This window comes from Eptesicus fuscus, chromosome 19 (genome assembly GCF_027574615.1).
Source record: "Eptesicus fuscus isolate TK198812 chromosome 19, DD_ASM_mEF_20220401, whole genome shotgun sequence".
NCBI lineage: Eukaryota > Metazoa > Chordata > Mammalia > Chiroptera > Vespertilionidae > Eptesicus > Eptesicus fuscus.
In genome coordinates, this window is record NC_072491.1 from 47,061,960 (window position 1) to 47,084,454 (window position 22,495).

Genomic DNA, 22,495 nt, shown 5'->3' on the forward strand with positions numbered 1-22,495 from the left:
ATAAAAACTTTCCTGTCATAGTTACATTTTAACTTGAAAGATAAATTTATAGAATAAAAATTTAGTTGTAAGCAAATTGCTGTCAAATTTGTTTTTTTTTCAAGTCATTGTGTTCCTGGTACCTAGTGGGTTGGCAAACCATAGGTTGCTCACATTTTTATTTTTTTAAAAAGTTGGATATTATAAAAGTTTTTAAAAATATTAGAACACCAGGCGTGAACTTAACTATATAAAATAGATCCACATAAAAAAATGAAAATAAACATAATTAATATTTAACATTGGATATTTCCAAAGGGAGCCATGTTATGTTCATGCTATAAGTTTACTTTTCTACCTTTGTACTAGGAAAAAAAGTAAACTTTAAAAATATATCAGCTATATGTGATATATACAAATTCCATTATAAATGACATTATGGCATTACAAGTAACATTCTGAATTTAGCACTCAAGTTACCAAGCAAAATTTTAAAAATATTTTTATTAATATGAAAAAAATTAAGAACCCAATATTTTTAAAGGTGTCTAAAGTTTTATAATTTATTTTTTCTATAAATGGCTAGAGATATGAAATTGTTTACATTGGAGAATTTTCAAAGAAAATTTGATTGTTTAGGAAATATAACAAAAACATACCCTCCAGCACATATATAGTACTTGTACACCATAACTAAAGGGTGCCATTTCTGATGTCTGGGATATGCTTCCAATAACCTGCACAGGGGAAGAAGGAGAGGCAAGTAAGTGGGGACATACAATCTGCCATGTATTAAACATTGTTAAAGCTACATGTTGGGAGAATCGGGTTCATTATACTATCCTCTCTACTTTGGTGTATGTTTAAAAAATTCCATAATGAATATTTTACAAATAAAAAACACAAAACAAAACAAAAACCCTAACCACTCAATGAGATACTATTAACCACCATCAGAATGGCTATAAAAAGACTGAGGATCCCAACTGTAGTGGATCTAGGACATGGAGCTCTGAGAACTCTCAAACAAAACAAAATCAGATTAGAAGACCAACGCTCTTTACAGTGAGCCTACATTTTTTCAAACATGAACTGGATAGAAACTATGGGTTTATTATGTATTCCACAGCCTAAAATTTTGCATGTCTTGACAAATGTTCATGTTTAAATCATGTGTGCATTTATTTGGAGATTATATTCATGTGTGTGTGTGTGTAAAACTGGGCACACAAAAAAGCATATCCTTTTCTAGATATGACTAACTTGGCCTCAACCACAACCTTATAGGCTAAACCAAAACTTGCTGATAAGCATGCATCATTGATATAATTATTACTTGAGCAGCACAAAACATTGACCTTGTTATCACATTGTATGCATCATAGACATCTATGTTAACATGTCATTTAGGACTTTCATACATTGAAAGAGTTCAGTATGACTCAGCTCTGAACACTGAAATTTTTCCAAGTCTGTTTACTTAAAATTTAATTCACTAGCAGTTAACTATGTTTACTTTCTATTTAAGGAATGTTGCCTAAGAAATAAAAGAGGTGGGAGTTAATACTCTATTATTATAAGTCTAAAATTCTAGTATAATTATAGAACATTATGACCAATTCTAGAACTAAAAATTCCTATTACACTATGATGTTAAAATATTCTTTTAACTCAATAATTATGATTATTTTTCTAAACTTGTAAGTCTAACATTTTATATACAGGTTGTATCTTTATGACCTTAAAATATGCATGAAACACTAGAATATTATTTTTAACATGTTGAAACGAAGCACAGATAAGTGAAAACACAGATAGATATAGATACAGATATGAATGTGGAGGTGAAGATGAAAATGAAGCTGGGGATAGAAGAAGAAGAAGAAGAAGAAGAAGAAGAAGAAGAAGAAGAAGAAGAAGAAGAAGAAGAAGAAGAAGAAGAAGAAGAAGAAGAAGAAGAGAGAGAAAGAGAGAGAGAAAAGAGAGAGAGAGAGAGAGAGAGAGAGAGAGAGAGAGAGAGAGAGAGAGAGAGAGAGAACGAACAGCAGAATGAAAATCTATGCAACCACTACCTAAATCAAGAACCAGTAAAATGCTAAGAGCCCAGACACACCCATTATGATTTTCCCAATCATTATGAACTCCCTTCTCAAGGAAAGTAACCACAATGCAGATTTATAACACCAGTTTATTTGCTTCCTTAAAACTTTATTTAAATAGAATCATACTGTATATATTCTCTTTTGTTTGGCTTCTTTATTTCAACATTAAGTTTGTGAGTCATCCTACTGCTGAATGTACCTCTTGTTCATTTTATTGAATGCTTTTTAGAACTCATTGCATGCATGCACCATGAAATACATACCCATTTTGCTCTAATGGACATTTGAGTCATTTCCAATTGGGAGCTATTATGAATAATGTTGCTATGGATATTCTTGAACAGATCTCTTAGTGCCGCATGTGTGCATTGCTCTGGGGTACATATGCCAAAGAAAGACATTTCTGAGTTTTTGTAAGTAATGCCAAACTTTTACCCCAAGTGGCCCCTATGCAAAGGTAAAATGCAGAGCAACTCATGGCTTACAGACACACAAGAGCCAGATATCTAACTTGAGAATAGCTTACTTAAGAACCTAATATGAGAGTAATTAACTTAAGAAACAAAATTTTATTCCCTAATATAGTTTCTCATTGAAATTTATCACTATAAAAGATATTTTATAAACAGAATTTTCTAGTTTCACAATGTGGGTGCAATTGAATTTTCTGCTAAACTCAAAAGTCCTTGAGAGGTTTCTTATAGAGCAAATTATGTTTTATGGCAAGCTTTCTTTTCTCAAGTTTCAGAGAAATAATTAAAACCACATTAGTATGAGATATGACTTTGGTAATGAGACTCAACTTAAGTTTACATATCCAAATGATTGCTGTTCCTTTAAACTGGCCATTTTGGGAAACTTGGGCATTTACAAAAGGAGGAGAGCATCAGTTAAACAATGTGGCATGTACTGTCCCCATGCGAGGACTGGGAATGGCTGGCCTCAAACACCTCCCTGCAGCTCACCTCTCCACCTCCCAAGCACCCTCCACACGGCCACCACAGTGATCTTCTAAAAAGCAAAGCTAATCCCATTACTCCACTGGATAAAGCCTTTCAATGGCTTCTCTTCATCCAGTTCCAAGTCTGAGCACATTTGCCCAGCCCTCAAAACCTCTACAACTAGTCTTCCTCATGCATAGCCAAGACTGTTTTTATCCAAAACTCACTGTATAAAATGCTATGTGCCTGGCACTCTTCTGAGTTACAAATATTACCTCACTTAATCTTTGTTAAGTGAGATAGGCACCATTATTTATACACCCATTTTTTTACAGATGAGAAAATTAAAATACAAGGAGGAAATGCCTTGCTTTCCGTCACACCTGCAGGAGGGCATACCCAGCCCATTTGATTCTGGGGCCCGGCTTTCAGTTACCATATGTCTGCCTGTCCCACTGCTCTGCCCTCCTAGCACTCGGCAGCTATGCTTTGTTATCGGACTTCCGGACTTCCTACTCTGTCCCTCGCTTCAACCTGTGCACATTTTAGCACTTCTCCTGGCAGGCATTCCCACTGGCATCCTTCTCAAGGTCATATTTTATACATCTTGGACCCTCTTTGGGCCACCACTGTGCTTTATACTTATCTTTTTAAAATTGTATATTTTAATCAAATTATTATATTTCATGTCTGTGTCCTCTATTGGAGTAGAAATTTATAGAGAGATAAAATGAAGTTGTATTCATTGTTTTTATCTCAAGAGTGTGTCATGGTGTTTGGATCACATTAACAATTTAATAAAAAGAATTTTGATTGATTTGATGGAAAAGAGGGAATGTAAGAAGAAAAAGGAAATGAAGGAGCTAATTTGGGTGTTGAATAGTGGAAAGTTGAGTCAGAAATGCATGCATTTGAATTCTAGTTTTAAACACTCATTAGCTATCAAACAATTAAATCTCCCTTAAACATTGTTTCCATATTTGTATAATAAGCATAAAAGTGAACATTTTGCAGAGTTTTAAGAATCAGAGATGTATGTAAAGTGACTTGCATACAATAAAAAGTATTACCATTATTACTATTTTTAATGAGATGCTGTATAGTAACATTATTTTCATGTCTCTGGTAATCTATATTCTGGATGATGTAAAATCAATTGTCCTCACCTTCAGGAAGGGTAGCAGAATCTTTTCTATTTCAATAACACACATTACTTATAGACTGAATGCTTTAGTGCCATCACGAAAGATTTCAATTGTTCAGGTACATGACATGGGGGAAGGAAAAATTAAGGTGACAACCTGCAAAAAGAATGGCAAATAAAGTCATTTTAGTAAACAAGCTTTTCCCGGAAAGATGCTGCAGGAGTTGGAAATTGAGAACTTGGGGAAGCCACTCTATATTACATAAGACATTAGAAGTCTATACCATTCACGGTACAATGTCTCAGTTCTTTGCTAGAATCCTTGTAATGAAAAGGTCAAAATTCTCTCTGTATAAACAGATCATGCACTCAGAGAACCTGGCACATGATACTGCATGTGGCCATGGAATGGTCACTTGTCTTTCCTCATTAAGACCCTGGGCAAGCCCAGGGCATTTGAAGGATCTGCACACGATGCAGAGCTGAGCATAATTAGAACACGGGTGTGTTCTTCCTACCTTCTGATAAAATGAAGGTAAAGCATATTTTTTTCTGGGAAAACTCTGTTCCATAAAACATGTGACTACTTATGATTCACCTTGTCATACTATGTGAGTTCATGAGCCTTGTTAGCATCATTCCTTTAGCAACTGAAACTTCTATTTGGCAGCAAATAAGTGGGAGTAAAATACACTTAAGTAAGGAATGCACTTGAAGTGCTTCTATACTAGTAATTATACATTGGGTGTAAACACAGGTCCAACTCTTTCCAAAAACTTGATTTATTGTTCATACTTCCACCTGTGAGAGACAAGTGTTTACAGGAAAAGCCTTGACATATTTTTCTCAGCCATACAGGTATATAATACATCTCTGGTGATAAAGGTTACACGGAGAACAGATGTAATGTTGAATCCTCACTGTGATGACTCCATCCCCAATTTTGAAATCAAATGACCAAGAGCAAATGTGTACATGGTCAGTCATTAAAATGACTGTAAGAATTTTTAGAATGACATTTAAGCATTGGTAATTAATGCAATATGGTGATTTTTTAGGAGATCAGGAGGGAACTGAAGGGCAGGGTCTGGGAGCACATAGATCCCTCACCCAAAAATCTGGGTGCAGGAACACTAAAGGGCATCCCCAGTGAAAAGTGGTGCAGGAGGACTGTCAATCCAGAGAAAAATTCCCAAGGGGACAGAAGACTCAAGGGAAACATCTGAGTGGACCATGGCAACAGAAGTCAAAATTGTGTGATCAAAGAGTCCAGGAGGCAGATGGAGAGCATGAATTTTCAGCAGAGTTAATAGGACATCCAGGGAAACACTTGAGACGTGGGCACTTGTATAAGACTAATTTTTATGCATCCTCTTGGAGTAAAGTTCAGGTCTGTTTAAAAGACTGAGAAATAAAGATACATATTCCAGCTATAATCCATGATTTGCTTACAGACATCAAAAACTGCACTTACCAGTTATCTAAAGTATTAGTCAATGAAGAAACCTAAACTAGATCAAGAAAGTGATCATTCTTTCTAGTTATAACTTACTTTGAAGTTCCACACAACCACTTATATAGGCAAGTAAAGACACTGCTAAGCATCAGACGAAGTTCTGAAAGTGACCCTGGGTGCTGAATACAGTGTACAGTAAAGCAGTTTATTATAAACCCGAATTTTAAATAAATATTATATATATTATCTATATATATAAAAGCCTAAGTGACCATTACAACCAGATGACTGGACGATTGGATGACCAGACGACCGGCCAGTAGCTATGACGCTCAATGTAGGAGCTGCCCCCTGGTGGTCAGTGCACTCCCACAGCCAATCTCCCGAGGTTCCTCCCCCAGCCAGCCAGCTCCAATCAGCCCCAATCAGGACTGGGTGAGATGGCCCCGATTGGCCCCGATCGCTGGCCAGGCTGAGAGACCCCACCCATGCATGAATTTGTGCACCAAGCCTCTAGTGTGTGTGTGTGTGTGTGTGTGTGTGTGTGTGTGTGTGTGTGTGTATAATGTTTTTGTTATTTGTAGTAGTTGTGTTGTATAAAAACATGGTGAACACTAAAATAGTGAATACTAAACCCTTGCTTCTAGGGAAAATACAGGATTAGGGTTCTTTGAGTCTCTGGTCACAATATTTTCTCAACCAATTAACATATAACTGTTTTATGTGTTTCTGTTTAGACAACTTATTGAATATACTAGAGGCCCATTGCACAAAGAGATTCGTGCAATAGGCCTTCCTTCCCCTGGCTGCCAGCACCGGTTTTCCTCCAGCACCCAGACCCAGGCTTCGCTCTGGTTGCCTCCTCAGTCTTTGCTCCAGGTGGAGCACCCCTCCTGTAGCTCTCTTCACCCCCTGCCCTCCCACTCATAGCAGGCATCCTGCCCCTCCCGGCCACTCTGAGCCTGCATGCATGCTGCCCAGAGGCCCAGAGCAGCTGGGGGTGGGGTGGGGCCACTGCCATCTTTGTTGGGTTAATTTGCATACTCACTCCTGATTGGCTTGTGGGCATAGCGAAGTGATGGTCAATTTGCATGATTCTCTTTTATTAGTGTAGATATTATGGACTCATTAACATTAAACTCCTGGCCCACAGCACTATAACTCATGCACAAGCAAAGCTTACCTAATACATGTTTTTTCTGCACAAGGCACTTCACAGCTGTTCTTTTAGGGACCTTAGACAGCACTTTAACACAGGTGTGGTTGTGGGCCATATTAAAAATCAAAATCTTCAACAACAAAAAACCCACAAAAATGTTAAAAATGTGGCACTGAGTAGACTGCAAAAACGATGGTTGTTTGCATAATGAAAGTAGGCGATAGAAGACAGAGCATTGCCTTATTCAATCTCAGCTGTTCTTTCTTCTGTTCTTTCATTGGTGACATGTTTCTTTGTCTCCATAATTTGGCTGCTTTCCTGGGTTTGCTTCTATATATTAGGTAGAGCTTCTATGTCTCCTGGAATTAGGAGAGTGACCTTGTGTAGTAGGTGTCTTGTAGGGCCCAGTGGCTCAGCCTTCCCAGTCACCTGAGCTGGGCATTCTAGGTGGGCCCCTGTGGGGGCTGTGTGCACAGTCTTGTTGTAGTTGAGTCTTGATTGCTGTTGGCATCACTGGGAAGAGTTGACCTCCAGGCCAACTGGCTGTGAGTACCAGCTGAAACTATAGTGGAAGAACTGCTGTGCAGGACTTGCTTCAGTGGGGCTTTGGTGCTCACTGAGTTTGCCCCTTGAGTGTGTCACTTATGGATGTATAGAGTTGTAATCTGGTATGGTCTCAAGCTGTCCACCATTTGCACTGGCTCTGGGGCCTCCTTGGAGGTGCTGCTGAGTGATTTGCAGATGGCCACTATTTGTATTGGGCTTGGAAGTGTCCAGGCAAGGCCAATCTTTGAAGCAAGGCAGGCTGGTGCTAGTGCTGGGTCTTGGGTCTCTTATTGATATGTATGGGGCACACTGAGTCCAGATGCTGCTTGTTTGAGATATTTTAGGAAACTCTGAAGACTCTGTCAGGACAGGACATTCATATGGAAAAGCTGCTACAAACTGTTTGGGTGGGGCTGCAGGGTCTCAGGGAATCACCAGAATGGAGCAAACAGTGTGAGCCAGGCTGATGGATATTCAGATATGGTTGCCAGTCAGCTCTGTGACAGGAGAGGTCCCAGCACGGGAACAATGAGCCCTGTGAGCACCTCCATCTGGAGAAAGCTGCCCTCAAGTTCCTGCCCTGATGCCTGACAATCCAATTTCTCCTCATATGTCCCTAGTTCCCCCAAAGCTGCTAACCAGTGCTGGAGCTCAGAAAGTGCGGGACCATGTAAGTTCTTGTGCCAGCCCTTTAAGATGGACTGCCTGGGTCTCTAGCACCCTCCCTGTCATTCAGCCACAATCCCCGCTGGATTTTATGGCCAAAAGTTGCTGAGATATCTCTTCCTAGCTCTGGAACCCTGAGCTAGGAGTCTGGTGTGGGGCTGGGACCCCTTGCTTCTCAAAGAAGGCTTCTACAGCAGAGATATCCCTCCCAATTAAAAAAAAATGTCACACATAGGAACAGTCTGTTCTGAGCCTCTGCCCCTCCTACCAGTCTCGATGTATTTTCTTCTTTACTTCTCTAGTTGTAGAACTTCCATTCAGCCATATGTCAGAAAGTTCTGAATGATGGTTGTTCTGTCTTTTAGTTTTAATCTTGATATGGTTGTGAGAGGCAGCGAGTATCAGCGTTTATCTATACTGCCATCTTGGTTCTCAAATTTTAGATTTTATACATATATTTATCATATTTCCCCAGAAGCATAGATTTTAAATAAGTGTACTCTTTCCCTTGATTAGCTAGTTTCTTGCCTCTGTACTCTAGTCCCTTCTAACTAAAAATCTGCTCCTCACTAATAATATTCTGACAAGACTTTGGTGGGCCAACGTGCTTTGTGATGGTTTTGTTCTCCCACCAGGACATTTTATCTGACTCTTGCTTTCAACTTGATGAAGCTTATAGTTTGCTTAATACACTGTATTTGAGAGTAACGACTACACAGGAGAATGATGAAGAAGAGCATAGACCCCATCTCTCAATAGAAAGTGTCAAGGTTACATTATGAAATAGTCCATAAGTTGGGAAAAGATTGTGTTGGCACCTTTGGAAAATTTTGTCTGTCGCGAGTATTTTTCAGAAAGCTAAGGAAAGAATGAGTCTCAAGTAGGAGGCTATAATCACCTGTGTTAAATGTCACTGTTAGGCTTGCTCAGAGGTAATTGAGACTTAATTATTGAAATTTGCTGAGTGAGGTTTTTGGTAACTTAGAGGAGTAGCCAAAAGAAGTCATAACAGGAGAGAAATTGGACAACTCTGTCAATGACTTTTCTTGACACACACACACACACACACACACACACACACACACACACACACAGAAAAAGGGAGCTAAACAGCAGCCAAAAGGTAATATAAAGTCAAGGGAGGGTTTGACTTTTAAGATGTTCTTAACATGTTAGTGGGGAAAATTGGAATTATTTTATTGAGTTTGTGAGAAGGGACAGGATCTAGTGCAGAAGCAGAAGGGTTATTGTTACATAAGGTCATTCATTTATAGTAACAAGAAGGCAAGGTGGGAAGATGGACAAATGTGTAGGTAGATTGGTAGATATAGTGTTTGAAGAATAGAAAGTTTTCTTGGTACAATAAAAAAACTCATCATCTGAGACTGAGTTAATGAGAATTTGAAGAAGGAGAAAAAGGTGAAAATATTAATCTGAATAAATGTAATATGATTTCTAGTTAGTAAGGCCCGCCCAAAGTTGTTGACTGTATGTTTTTATCCTGCCATACTCAGATGCCCTGGTACGAGTTGGATATGACCAGGCTTAGAGTTTTATCAAAGGTGTATGAAAATGGGAAAGAAAAGCAAGGGGGGGATAATAGATGATGAAAATGAGGAATTGTAATGATGGATTATTGCATTTTAGCTGGTATGAAATGAGGATAAGACATTAGGAAAGTGAGTTAAAGTGAAAGAAAAGGTCAATGAATTTTAGATCCTAGTGAGATCAAAGAGTTGTCAGAATGAGGATTTGTAGGCATCATGTACTAGAATGGTTTAACAGGTAGATGCAAAGTAAATAATGGAACTTGAGATAATGGGAGGTATTGACAAGGCCTGTATCTAGATTTGGGTGCCAGTGGCATATTAAGAGTAGACACAGAATCACTGGAAGAGCTGAGAAGCTAGACTATCTGAGTCACCATCTATATGGATTCTGAAACCAACAGTCTTGATGACTGCTTTTGTGTTAGAAAGAATAACTTAGGGGTTAAAAATCTTCAAGAACTATAAGCACATGACCTGAAAGTCTATAGCTTGCTGAAATGAGGATTAGTTAGAAAATAGAATAATATGATGGCTAAGTTCAAAATTTACAGTTTTGACAGTGTTGAGCGGGACAATAATTTAAAAGTGACAATAAAAGTTGAATAAGGGGAAACATTTAACTCAAATATGAAAAAGCTCATCAGACAGCACTTATATGTAAGCAACCTAACCTATGGGAAACACAGTCATCTTTAATGTACTCCAGCCTCCTTTTAATTTTTTTTTGGCTCTGACATACCCCATTTAATAATGACAAAAGCCAGCTTAATGCCACTTCACACTTCTGAGAGTCTCATTATACTAATCTATTGAATGGGGTATAATTCTCACTTACAAAATACATTGGTGAATTCATTCATTCATTCATTCATTCAACAACTATTTCTGAGGTTCTCATATATGTTAGTGTATAGGGATAGGGCAGCAAAAGATAAATGCTATTGCTACACTCATGGAACTTACGTCCTAGGTGTAGAAACCACACACTAGAAATGTAAAGACATTATTACAGATGTCCCCATTCCCTTCCATTTGCCTACCTCCACCCAGCCCCACGACTCCCACCCCTTCCCTATGGCCATCACCACACTGTTGTCTGTGTCTATGGGTTATGCATATATGTTCTTTGGTTAATCTCTTCACCTTCTTTAATTCAGTCCCCACCTTCCCTCTTTCCTCTGACAGCTGTCAGTCTGTTCCATGTGTCCATGTCTCTGTTTCTTTTTTGTTCATCAATTTATTTTGTTCATTAGATTCTACATACAAGTGAGAACATGGTATTTGTCTTTCTCTGCCTCGCTCTTTCATTTAGCATAATAATATCCAGATTCATCATGCTGTTACAAAAGGGTAAGAGTTCCTATTTTTAATGGCTGCATAGTATTCCATTGTAAACACACTAAATATCTAGATTAGATGCTAAAATATTAAAGCCATATTGATGTTACAAAAATGTTATTAATCACCTGCCTGTATTATGTTTTAAAGTTTAATAGACTTTGAATGCTACCAATAGTGGATATAAGGTTAGCATCTTTTTAAACATATAAAAAATAATGTGGAAAATAAAATTTTAAGCAGAGGTGATGTTATTCCTAAGGTTCCCTGTGAAAGCTTGAGTTTGGTTTAATTTATGATGTCCAGGTTATTCATGCTTAATCATTCTTTTAAAGTAGCAGGTTATGTTAGAACTTTATCTTTCTAGATTGTGCTAAATCTAACCTAAGCAGAATGTCACTAAATAATTTAATGGAAAAACTTGCTGAAAAGTAGAAGTAGGTGAGAAAGTTCTCAACAAACCTAATGTGCATCATTTTGTTACATTAGTATCTTCTTTTTCTTTAATGGAGAGAAATATGTGGGCTACTACTGCCTGTTTCTCACACCAAGGGGAATTCCTATAAGATTAACTGCACTCAATCTAGAAAAGACTATTGACTATTGACTCCTAAAAGGAGGGAGTAGCTAGATTAAGGATACTATGTTGTCAGGTATTTCACTAATTTGCATGTGTGTCTTAGCACTGCAAAGTTTAATAAGATGGATTATTTGTAAATGACTCTCTTGTTCTTGCTGTGTCCTTAAATGACTTGGAGCTGCTGTATGCAGTTAGACAGATTAATACCAAAGGGCAAAATGTAAATTTTTTCCTTTACTCAACTCAACAAAATGTGAGTTGAGTAAAGTCACAAAGCCTAAAGTCCCTGTTTCCCATTAATCTTCATTCTAACCTTTTGCCAGCTTCAAATTGTCCATAAAACTATTATAATCTCGGTTTGCATGAGCTTTTCATTCTGTGGTTGGGATTTTGTTTACCTTGGCTTATGAAATCTCATATTTAATTGGCACTTTACAAAAAGGAAGCATGTATTTTACCAACATAAAGACAGTTGGACAAATAATTTCCCCATACCAATCCCCCATTCAATTATAGATTTGACAGAATTACAAAACTTTCCAGAGTTAGGTACCATTGTATGGTTTACCTGATGGAATGACATTTCAATAGTATATCAAGAATAGGAAATTATCAAAAGTAAATTAGGACTCCTAAAATAAGCTCAGGGTGACTACCAGTTCTTCCAAGATTCAATAGTCATGCTCCTACAAGCCCTCCATCTCACAACTAAAACACTGTGGCCACAGCACAAAAACAAGCATGTGGAGGTTCTGAAAGGTAAAAAGAGGAAGGAAGATATAGAGGAAGCTCAGGACTGGAAGAATAAGATGGCAGGGAGTTCCCTGGGTTTTCTTATTTCCCCCCATATATTTCAACAGGGTGCTGTAGAAGCCTCCAATCCAGAACCATTATCAGCACAAAAAGAATTCCAGGAAAATCCTATTTCTTTTGGCCAATGAACTAGGAAAAGGGTAGCCTAACAACAAAAATCTTTTTTGAAAATATGTCCTCTACTGTAGGCAAACAGCAATAGAAAACTACATCCCTTTCTCCTTCTCTATCTCTACATTTTCAGTAAGCCAAAAGGGGATTTGTACTTTCACACTCCCTCCTGTCCTATGGCACTCAAATTCCCCTGGGTTAGTGTCAACAGGACTGAGCAGGAGGCTGATCTTTCACTCCCTACCAGGGTAACATCTACAGGATGTAGCAGCCATTTAAGCCTCTAACCCCACCTGGCACCAAGGAGATTTAAAGAAGTGATCTGAAATGGGTGATTGGCATTCTACATCTACCTTTTCCTGGTCACCCTGAGGACCTCAGACCCCTTCCCCATTAATAGGTCCCATGTTCCTGGTGTGGGTGTCTCCTTCTACACCTACCGCCCTGGTGTGGGTGTCTCCTTCTACACCTACAGCCGTATCAGCAGGTAACATATAAATATGTTAATACATTAACATATTTATAAAATATTAATAGCACCAGGCAAACCAAACAGACCAAAATAACATCACAAGGATTTTGAATTTAAATTGTCATTGGAGCCACAGCCCGCAAAATTACCGAGGACCTATCAGTTAGCCTAGACAGGGTGACTGCCTATTAAAATGGAGGACTTGAATAGGTCTCAGAGATTCCAATTATAATAAACAGAAAATTCAGGATACAATCAAAATTCATCTGGTACACAAAGAACCAAGAAAAATCACAAACTAAATTTAAAAAAGATAGTCAACAGATACCCAATACAAAGTTAAATCAGATGTTGGGATTATCTGACAAGAGTTTTAAAGTATTCATCATAAAAATGCTTTAATATGTAATTTCAAATTATTTTGAAATAAATGAAAAGTAGAAATTATAGAAGCAAAGGAGAAGTTATAAGAAAAAACCAAATGGCATTACTAGTATAAAGCTAAAAAATACAAAAACAAAAATAAAAACACACTGGATGAGCTCAGTAAGCAGCATGAAGATGACAAAGGATAGAATCACTGAACTTAATGAGCAAGCAAAAGCATTTGCCCATCTAAACAAATAACGAAAAAATAAAAAGAAAAAAAAAATGAAGAGGGTCTTAGAAACCGAGAGAATATAACCAAAGGTTCAACAATCACATTATCAGAGTCCCAAAAGGAGATAAGAAAGAGAGTGAGGCTAAAAGAGTTTCTAAGAAATAATAAATGAAAACTTTCCAAATGTGAAAGATGAAAGACAGAAAACAATATTTTTAAAAATCTGAGCCAACCTCAAATTAGATGAACCCACAGAAGTCCATGACAATACACATCCTAATCAAAGTTCTGAAAACTGAAAGCAAAGAAAAAAAATAGCAGCCAGAGAATTCACATATTTATAGAATACCAATTTGAAAGACAGCAGATTTCTTATCCAAAATGATGGAGGCCGGAATTGGCACGTTTTTTAAGTATTAGAAAAAAGAAAAGAAATGTGAACCATTAAGTCAATATTCAGTGAAAATACCTTTCAGGAATGAAGGGGAAATAAAGGCATTCTCTAAAAACAACAAAAACTAAGAGCACTTGATGGTAGCAAACCGGCCCTTGAAAAATACATGTAAGAAGTTCTCTAAGCAATAATGAAATATCAGACCACTCAAAACTTCAGAAAGGAAAGAAAACCATTAGAATGAGGAAAAATAGAGATAAATATAACACAACACATTTTCCTTCTGATGAATTTCCCAAATCATATATGATGGTTAAAACAAAATATGTAAAACCATCTGATGTGGTAGTAAGTGTGTATTATAAGAAATGCTTAAGACAATTGTTTTTGTTTTCTTTTGCTTTGCTTTGAGAGGGTAATGAATGGTACCTAAATGGTAGGATGGTTCCTGTACTTCACTTGGAGTCATCAAAGGTCAACACCAGTAGATATGATATATATTATGTGTAAGGTAACAACCATTAATTTAAATATAATGTGTGATACATTAAAATTTTTTTAAATCCTAAGTGTTTATGTAATCCACACAAAAAGCAAAAAAAGAAAAAAAATAGAAACCCAGGAATGAGAAAAAGGAAATAAAAAACAGAAAACAAATAATGAAATGGAACATTTGAGCCCTAACATATCAATAACTTCAATGGTTTTAAACATTCCAATAAAAAGACAGAAATTAGAAAGAAAGTATACAATAAAATTACCCAACCATATGCTATCTACAAGAAATTCACCTCATGAGCCCAGGATTTATTAGGGCAAATAATAAGTCAGAGTATTTTCCACTGAGCAGATGAAGGTTCTGCAAGTGAGGTAGCTGGTCTGGGCCATCATCATTTCTGTGCAATAGGGCTGCCTGCTGAGTTAATAGGACCTCCGCAGGAAAATCCTAGAGATGAATTACTAGGTTCCTGTGGCGCTGCCGAAAGATTAAGCCACTCACCAAAACAGAGATGTATTTACATCAAGGGAATAGCAGGAGAGAGATACGTATAGAAGGATTCTCCAGAGAATACAGCAAAGCTCCCCCATAAAGAAAAGGTTTGCTTTAAATACTGTCCAGACCCAGAGAGTACAAAAAAAGCTTATGACACTATTGCTCACATGGTACATACAAACACTGCATGGGGTAACTGTCTTCCTCCTTTTCTTGAGAAGTCTGGAATTATCCCCAAAATTTGAATGCTAATGTCCATGGGAGAAAGATCTGAAGCTCTTATTTCCACTGGATTTCAGTTTGAAAGCAGAAACCCAAGGCCAGGTAGCGGTATGCTGCAGGTTTCAGTTAGTGCTGCTCCTTCTGCCTGTATCCCAGGATGAAGAGGACATAGGGAGGAGAGCCACAGCTGATCTGGGCCAACAAGAACATGAATGAGAAATAACCCTTGTTGCTGCTTAGACACATGACTTGCATTGGCCAATGGAACATACATAGCCGTGGTGGGTGCTATTCCTAGCAGAAGCTTTGAGAGCCATTGTTGTTCCTAGTTCTGGGCCTTTCTCTATTTCAAACAACAACATGTCCCTATTAGTATTAGGAACCCAATGAAAAAGACCTATGGAGCAATACTACAACTGTCCCACATCCAAAATGTCCTATGAGTGATGAGTAAGCTTTTATTGTTGTAAGCTCACCCCCTAAAAAGTGTATTTGAAATTAGTTTCAAATACAACGGCCTAGACAGTTGAAAATTAAAGGATGGGAAGAGGTATGCCATGAAACATTGGTAATACAAGAGAGAAAGAAAGAGTGGCTATATTAACATCTAGTACAATGTACTTAGGCGGAAAAGAAAATTACTAGAGGCTTATTGTGGGCTGAATTGTGACCCCTGTTCCCCCCCGCCCCCTGTTCCCCCCCCTTGTGTCTGCACCCCCCGCTCCCCCCCCACTCAACAAAAAAAGCTATGTTCAAGTCCTAATGCCTGGTACCTGTGAATGATACCTTATTTGGGAACACAGGTCTTTGCAGGTGTAATCAAGTTGAGATGTGGCCTTTCTGGATTAGGTAGGATCTAATCCAATATGAATGATGTCCTTGTAAGGAAAAAAAGAAGAGGGAAATTTAGGCAACAGACAGGCATACAGGAAGAATGCCATGTGACAACAGAGGGAGACTGGAGTGACGAATGTACAAGTCAAGGACTTCCAACTCCTAGGAACCACAGGAAGTATTGCTGGCAACCACGGGAAACTAGGAGGGAAGCGGGAAGGATTCTTTCTGAGAGCCTTCAGAGGGAGCATGGCCCCAGCGATACTTTGATTTCAGACTAACTTCCAGACTTTGAGAGAATACACTTCCGTTCTTTGAAGCCACCCAGCCCTAGAAAACTTATATACTGGCAAAAGGATCAATCCTCTGTATCATATAATGATCCAAAATATATATTCACCAGACAATAGAGCCTCAAAGTCATGAAGCAAAATTCACAGAGTCCTCCATTTCTAAAATTTTGTCATTTCAATAATGTTATAAGCATTGATTCATTTGGTATGTAACTTGATTCTTGTGCTCACCAACTTATCGGCAGGTCTATCTTGTCCTTCAGCATCTGGCTTGGCTACTTCCTAACATTGCAGCAGTGAATGTGGGCTGCCCCCATCCTCCATGTTCTTCTTTAGTCACACAGTTCTGACTTTATTATGAGTAACATAATTCCCCTTGGAAACCTACATTTTTAAGGCGCCCCCCGCCCCCGCCCTTGTCTGAGACTGCTGCTACTCCACTGATCCTTGCTGAAATTAGTTTCAAATACAACGGCCTAGACAGTTGAAAATTAAAGGATGGGAAGAGGTATGCCATGCAACATTAGCTGAGGGTACAGAAGGAGCCCACGAGGCCAAGAAGCCTGGGGCCTCTGAATGGGGATGGGGTCTCGTGCCTTCTGGGACAAAGAATCCTTTCCAGGCCAGGGCTTACTGTGACATTAGGGCCCCACTGCTGCTGCCCGGCTGTCCCTTGTTCTTAAGGAGGGGAGGGAAGACTCAGGTTCTACCTGACTGGCAGCATTTCCCTGGGTAAGTGGCTGCTTGCTGTGGCTAAATCTGTTGCTTGCTGGCTGCCCAGCTGCAGGTGGTAGAAAGAATTCTGCCTTTGGGCTGGAAGAGAGTTTATGGTTCTGGGCACCTGTTATAGGGGATCCACTAGCCCCATGTTGCCTCTGGGATGGGAAGGGGGATCTCCATTCTGTGGGGACATCCTTGTGCTGGTGCCTCCCTCTCGGTCAGGAGGCCTAGAGGGAAGGAAATCCCATCCTCTGGGTTCCTGGTGTTAGCAGGGCTCTGCACTGACACCCCTGTTTTGCTGCAGGCTGACCTTGTATCTTCAGGGAGAAATGAGCGCACCTTGACCTTTATCTGTTGGGTGGGGCTCTTGGAGTCCTGGGTTCAGACCACTCTGCTTCCCTCTTTCAACTTTAGAATTCTTCTGAGATAGTCTTTGTGTTGTTTTCAGCGTTGTAGTTGAACTTGTGGACTTTAGCAGAGATGAGTCAATGTCCTCTCTCTGGACCAGAATCCTCCGCACTCAGTTTTGAACATTTAGAAATTAAAATTAAACATGGCCACGGCAGGGGAGATATCAAAATTGCTTTGGAGAAGATAGGATATTATAACAGGGAGAATCTGTGAAACTACAAATGAAAATCTGCAAATTATCTGCACTGAGGTGGTACTGAAGTCATGCACAGTTCAAAGTTCTCTTAGTCACCAAGGAAAAGATGGCACTACAACCATCTTTCACTGGAGTCCCAGAAACATGTCAAAACAATGAGAGGCAAGTGGTGGAAATATTAGCTATAGTACCATTACTTTAAAGCACATTTTATAGACAATGAGTATGTAATAATTTCTATAACCAAAAATAAAAGAAAACCTTATAAAGAGATTTTTCTTACTTATATTCTCCTTATCAAACACATATCAAAAGAGAGGTTTCCCAGACAGAGTGGCTCAATGGTTGAGCGTTCGAGCGTTCACCTATGAACCAGGAGGTCACGGTTCAATTCCCAGTCAGGGCACACCTCTGGGTTGTGGGCTTGATCCCCAGTGTGGGGTGTGCATGAGGCAGTCAATCAATGATCTCTCTCATCACTGATGTTTCTATCTCTCTCTCCCTCTCCCTTCCTCTCTGAAGTCAATAAAAAATATATTTTTAAAAATGAGAGAGTTTCTTCCCCACCTCCATGAAGATCTCTGATTGGACGTGGACTCTGAGCTGCAAGACTGGTCTACCAGATGGAGCAAATTCCACATGAAGTCAATCCCGTGTGCTCCTTTATGGGTTTATTAATGCCTTCAGTGTAGGAAGACTTTATCCAGAAAAAAAAAAACACATGTTATAAAGAAAGCAATAAAAATCAAGCACATTCTAAATGCATACAGTCCTCATCTTCTGTCCGTCAGAAGACTAAGAGATATGGCCACCATGTCAGACATTTGCAAACACTGTGTTTTCATTTGCCCCCATGAGAAAGGAAACATTTATGAGGTTATAAAATGGCCCGTTTCATTATAACAGTCTGAACCTTAGGATCTCCTTCTCTGACAGGCCTGCAGTTTGTGATCCTACCCAGTCCATATCTGTTGTGGGGAGTTTGGCAAAATTATCTGGCTCACATAATTCAAATGCACACCTCATGGAGCTCCCTCTCAGGCCCCATGGCCTCAGAGTGCATGGAAATGCTCAGACATGGCATCTTGTCCACTGTCACCTAGAAAAGCCAAAAGCATCCGCTGTAAAGACAATTAACTGCATTAAAGCATGGAGTGTCATTTCTACACATGTTGTCAATGTCCTCTGGGTATATCATATAGATGTTAAACAAACTAGATGATGGCAAGGAACCATCATGATTCCAGAACTGTTCTAGCAACAGGAGTAAAATATGCTTGATCATTTACATATGACAAAGATTTTGCTTTAATTGTCTAACAAATATGCTCCTTTTCTTCTTCTTTTCCTGACCCTTCCAAGTCTTTGTGTGTGGGGTGGGGGGATGGGGTTAAGGTTTGGGGGGCGGGCGGGTGTGTGTGTGTGTAGACATCAGCAACTACCACACTGCTCCCTCCCTGCTCAGGGGAATGCTCTTTGCAGGGGAAGTGGAGGCAGGGGAGGGGGGAGAGGGAACGGAGAGAAAGGAGGTTTGGACAGGCCCCCTCCGCCCAGGGAAGCCTGTGCCTTGCAGAAAGCAGTAAATACCACAGCCGGCCTGTCCAAACACTCCGCCTCAAGTGCTCACTTCACGCAAGGAAATCATTAAAGCAAGACCTGCGGGAGCATTTGTTTTGGAAAGAGAATGACACAGCTCACCACTCCGGGCGGCGCGAACCCCTGAGACACCGAGCTCTTTATTTACCTGCTGCTCTGACTACCTGCGGGGCGGGTGCTGCCCGCTTTATGATAACATGACTAATGGGGCTTCCTGCCAGGACTTGAACACTCATACCTGTTTTCCTCTCTCCACATGCCTCCGTGCCCCCCGCCCCGCCGCCCCCGCCCGGCCCGGGGAGATGCTCCGCGGAGGCAGGATGCCCACTGGGCAGGCAGAGGAAACAAAGCCTGCTCACAGGGCCCGCCGCCCGCCCGCCCGCCCGCGGCTGCTAATTACAAGTCCCCGCGCCGCTGACGTTCCGCGGCGGACAAGCCCGGGCTGTGCGAGACCTGCCGGTGAACCGCGGCCAGCAGCCGTCACCTGGCCCCACTGCAGAACGGCCCCGGGGCCGGCCGCGCGGAGCCCGAGAGCGCTGGGGAGGCGGACGGAGGGCGGGCAGAGGGGGCCGGAGGGGTCGGTGCCTCCCTGCGTTCCGTTACCCCAGGCTTTGTTTGGATCGGGCGGGAGCCCTGACCAGGAGTTCAGACCACGTGTTTCCACTCTTCCCCCTGAACAGGTCAGAACTCCCCTGGCGGCGCTTTCCTCCGAGTTATTCCAGCGATGTGCCCTGGCTTCCGCATCATCTCTGCGCGCTTTTTTTTTTTTTTATGCCCATCAGCTACACACTTTGGAATGGACAGTTCAAACAAAATTCTCTGTTAAAGTACATAGACCTCCTGAGTCATCTTTATCCCATCTTTAGGAATTTGGAACAACGTGAGAACTCACCTGCAGATGTAAACATCAGAGCAGTTAGTCAACTGGGGTCTTCCCACAGGTATTTACCTAGATGTTATATCATAGCTCCTTAAACAAGTTGGGGTTCACATAAGCTCCACACATTATTTTAAATATTTAAAAAATTTTTTTTTAGATCTTCACAGGATTCCTGAAATTTTTTTTAGATCTTCACAGGATTTCTGTGAGGTATACATCAAATAATAAGTATTATCTCTAGTTTTTGAATTAAGAAATTGATGCTCAAAGAGGTTACACTTATTTGCTCAATAATGCTCACACATGCCTACCAAAGGTAGAAATGAAACATCCTCATAAGCAGGGTACCCCAGAATCCTAACACAACACAGCGATGGTTGACCCCAGCCCATCACGGTTCAGGGGAGAAAGTCAGCCTTGATATGAAAGGGCTCTGAGGACATTTGACTTAGAAATGATATGGAACATTCAAACATCATTGCAGTTCTACCTCCATCCCTTTTCCCAGCCCCACCCCAGCCTGTAACAACAGCCCCCACATACCTGCTGTCCAAGGCCACACCTGCAATCAGGGTCCACCCCATTCCCTACAGCTGGATGCCCCACAGCTGGCCCTCCCACTCTGAAAGTCCCTGCCACCAACTGAGCCCCATCAGGGGCCTTACCCCATCCCACCTTCCCACCTAGCTGCTCCTAAGATCTGGTTCTATGAATGCTTGGAGAGTTGCCTGGCTTCCAGAACTTCCATCTGGTGCCTCATCTCACTCGCCGGCCCACTGCCGGCTTTGGAGCTCAGAGAACTATGCACTCACAGGAATCTGGCTCACTGGACAGCAGCTGGGAATATAGCCTTGCTATACTATGGAATAAACAGGATTTTATTGGCTAATCTGGGAATACATCCACAGTTAATAACACGAGAAAATAAATTCTGACTTTCAAACAACTAACTCATTAATAAACTTTGAGATTACCTGTTCATAAACTGCAAAATCACAGTGATTAAAACTGAACAAATAAGTATTTTGTCTCAGCAAAGTTGACTCCTTATTAAATACTAGAGGCCCGATGCACGAAATTCGTGCAAGCATAGGCCTTCCTTCCCTGGCTGCTGGCACCAGCTTCCCTCTGGCACCCAGGATCTGGGCTTCCCTTGCAGCCCTGGCTTCATCCGGAAGGTCATCTGGTCTAATTAGCATCTTACGCTTTTATTATTATAGATTTCTCACTGAAAAGAAGGCCCTGCCCTAACAGAGCTAGGTGTTATCGGTATATTTTCTTTGCTAATTCTTATTTATTTTAGCTTTTTTCATATGATACCAGATTTCTATGTTCTGTTTCTCTCCTTGCTTTTCTACTGAAATATCAATTGCTTGATGCTGATTTGAAAATGCTACGAGAAGCCAACTTACATACTACACAGATAGATTTAAATATGTCTAGAAATATAAAGTCCCTTCCTGGTAATTAAAAGAAAAAAAAAAGCTGAACTGGAATATTCATGTGCAGATCTTGCTCTGCAAATCCTACAAATTATCATCCATTAAGTAACCACATGTGACGTAATCCCTAGGTCTGTTGGACCTCACAAAACTTCTGCCTAACTACAGAAAAGAAAATGGCTGCCGGAGCCACTAAATGTGAAAAGTAATGGGTACAATGTCATTGTGTCGTGTGCATTTTTCTGCTAAATTAAAAACTGCCTATTTATAGAAGACTTGGGGGAAAGCATTTTGGAGACTGGAGTTGAACTGATAAAGATTAAGAATCCATTCTACTAGGACAAATTTTACCACTGTTTACTAAAGCCATTGATCTTTACAAGTACTGCATTCATCACAAAGCCTGAGGAAATGAACTTTCACTTTATTCAAGAAAAAAAAAAAATCCAAAAGATGACCCCAATCTCCTAACTTTAAGATGTCAAATGTGAAGAAAATGCAAGGTAATTTTTAGAAATAGACTGATTTCCTCACTATCACAGGGAAATATTGTCCAGCTGACACTAATGTCAATGAGTCTCCATTAGTGCGGACACACTCACTGCTTTGCACCGGGAACTGCAACCTACCACGCATTTCAACAAGCAATACGCTCACATTCCCCAGGTCAGGGGCCCTTCTGGCATTTCTGCAAAGAGGAAGCCCATGGTGACCTCAATCGGTTGTAGGGTTCTTTTTAACATAAAGTTTAATCTTAGTGTCATTATTTAGAAAATAATTTTTAAGCAACATATGGACACAGCTGTTTCTGTTTGGTATAGTTTTGAACTTGAAGTGAATTACATTTTTTTTTTTTAAGAAAGATCTTTCCACTCCTCTGTTAAAGCAGAAGTTAAATAATTACAAATTGATAATAAACATGTCTAGAACTTTCTACTTCAACCTAAAAAATAAGAGATACTGTCCATGATCTCTGCTGTTATATGGTCTTCCATTTTTTTAGGAGACAATTTTCATCTGTTCCAAAGTATGAACTTAATGCATAAATACTGTTT

At 40.0% G+C, this 22,495-nt stretch overlaps 1 long non-coding RNA gene across 1 annotated transcript; it reads right to left on the minus strand.

Moving 5' to 3' along the window:
* Nucleotides 1-533: 533 nt before the first annotated feature.
* On the minus strand, nucleotides 534-16,635 carry LOC129147211 (uncharacterized). Its single transcript, XR_008554553.1, has 3 exons — nucleotides 16,427-16,635; nucleotides 4,189-4,323; nucleotides 534-716 (listed from the first exon to the last, which is right to left on the minus strand). It is a non-coding gene; the product is annotated as an uncharacterized LOC129147211 (long non-coding RNA).
* Nucleotides 16,636-22,495: the final 5,860 nt, after the last annotated feature.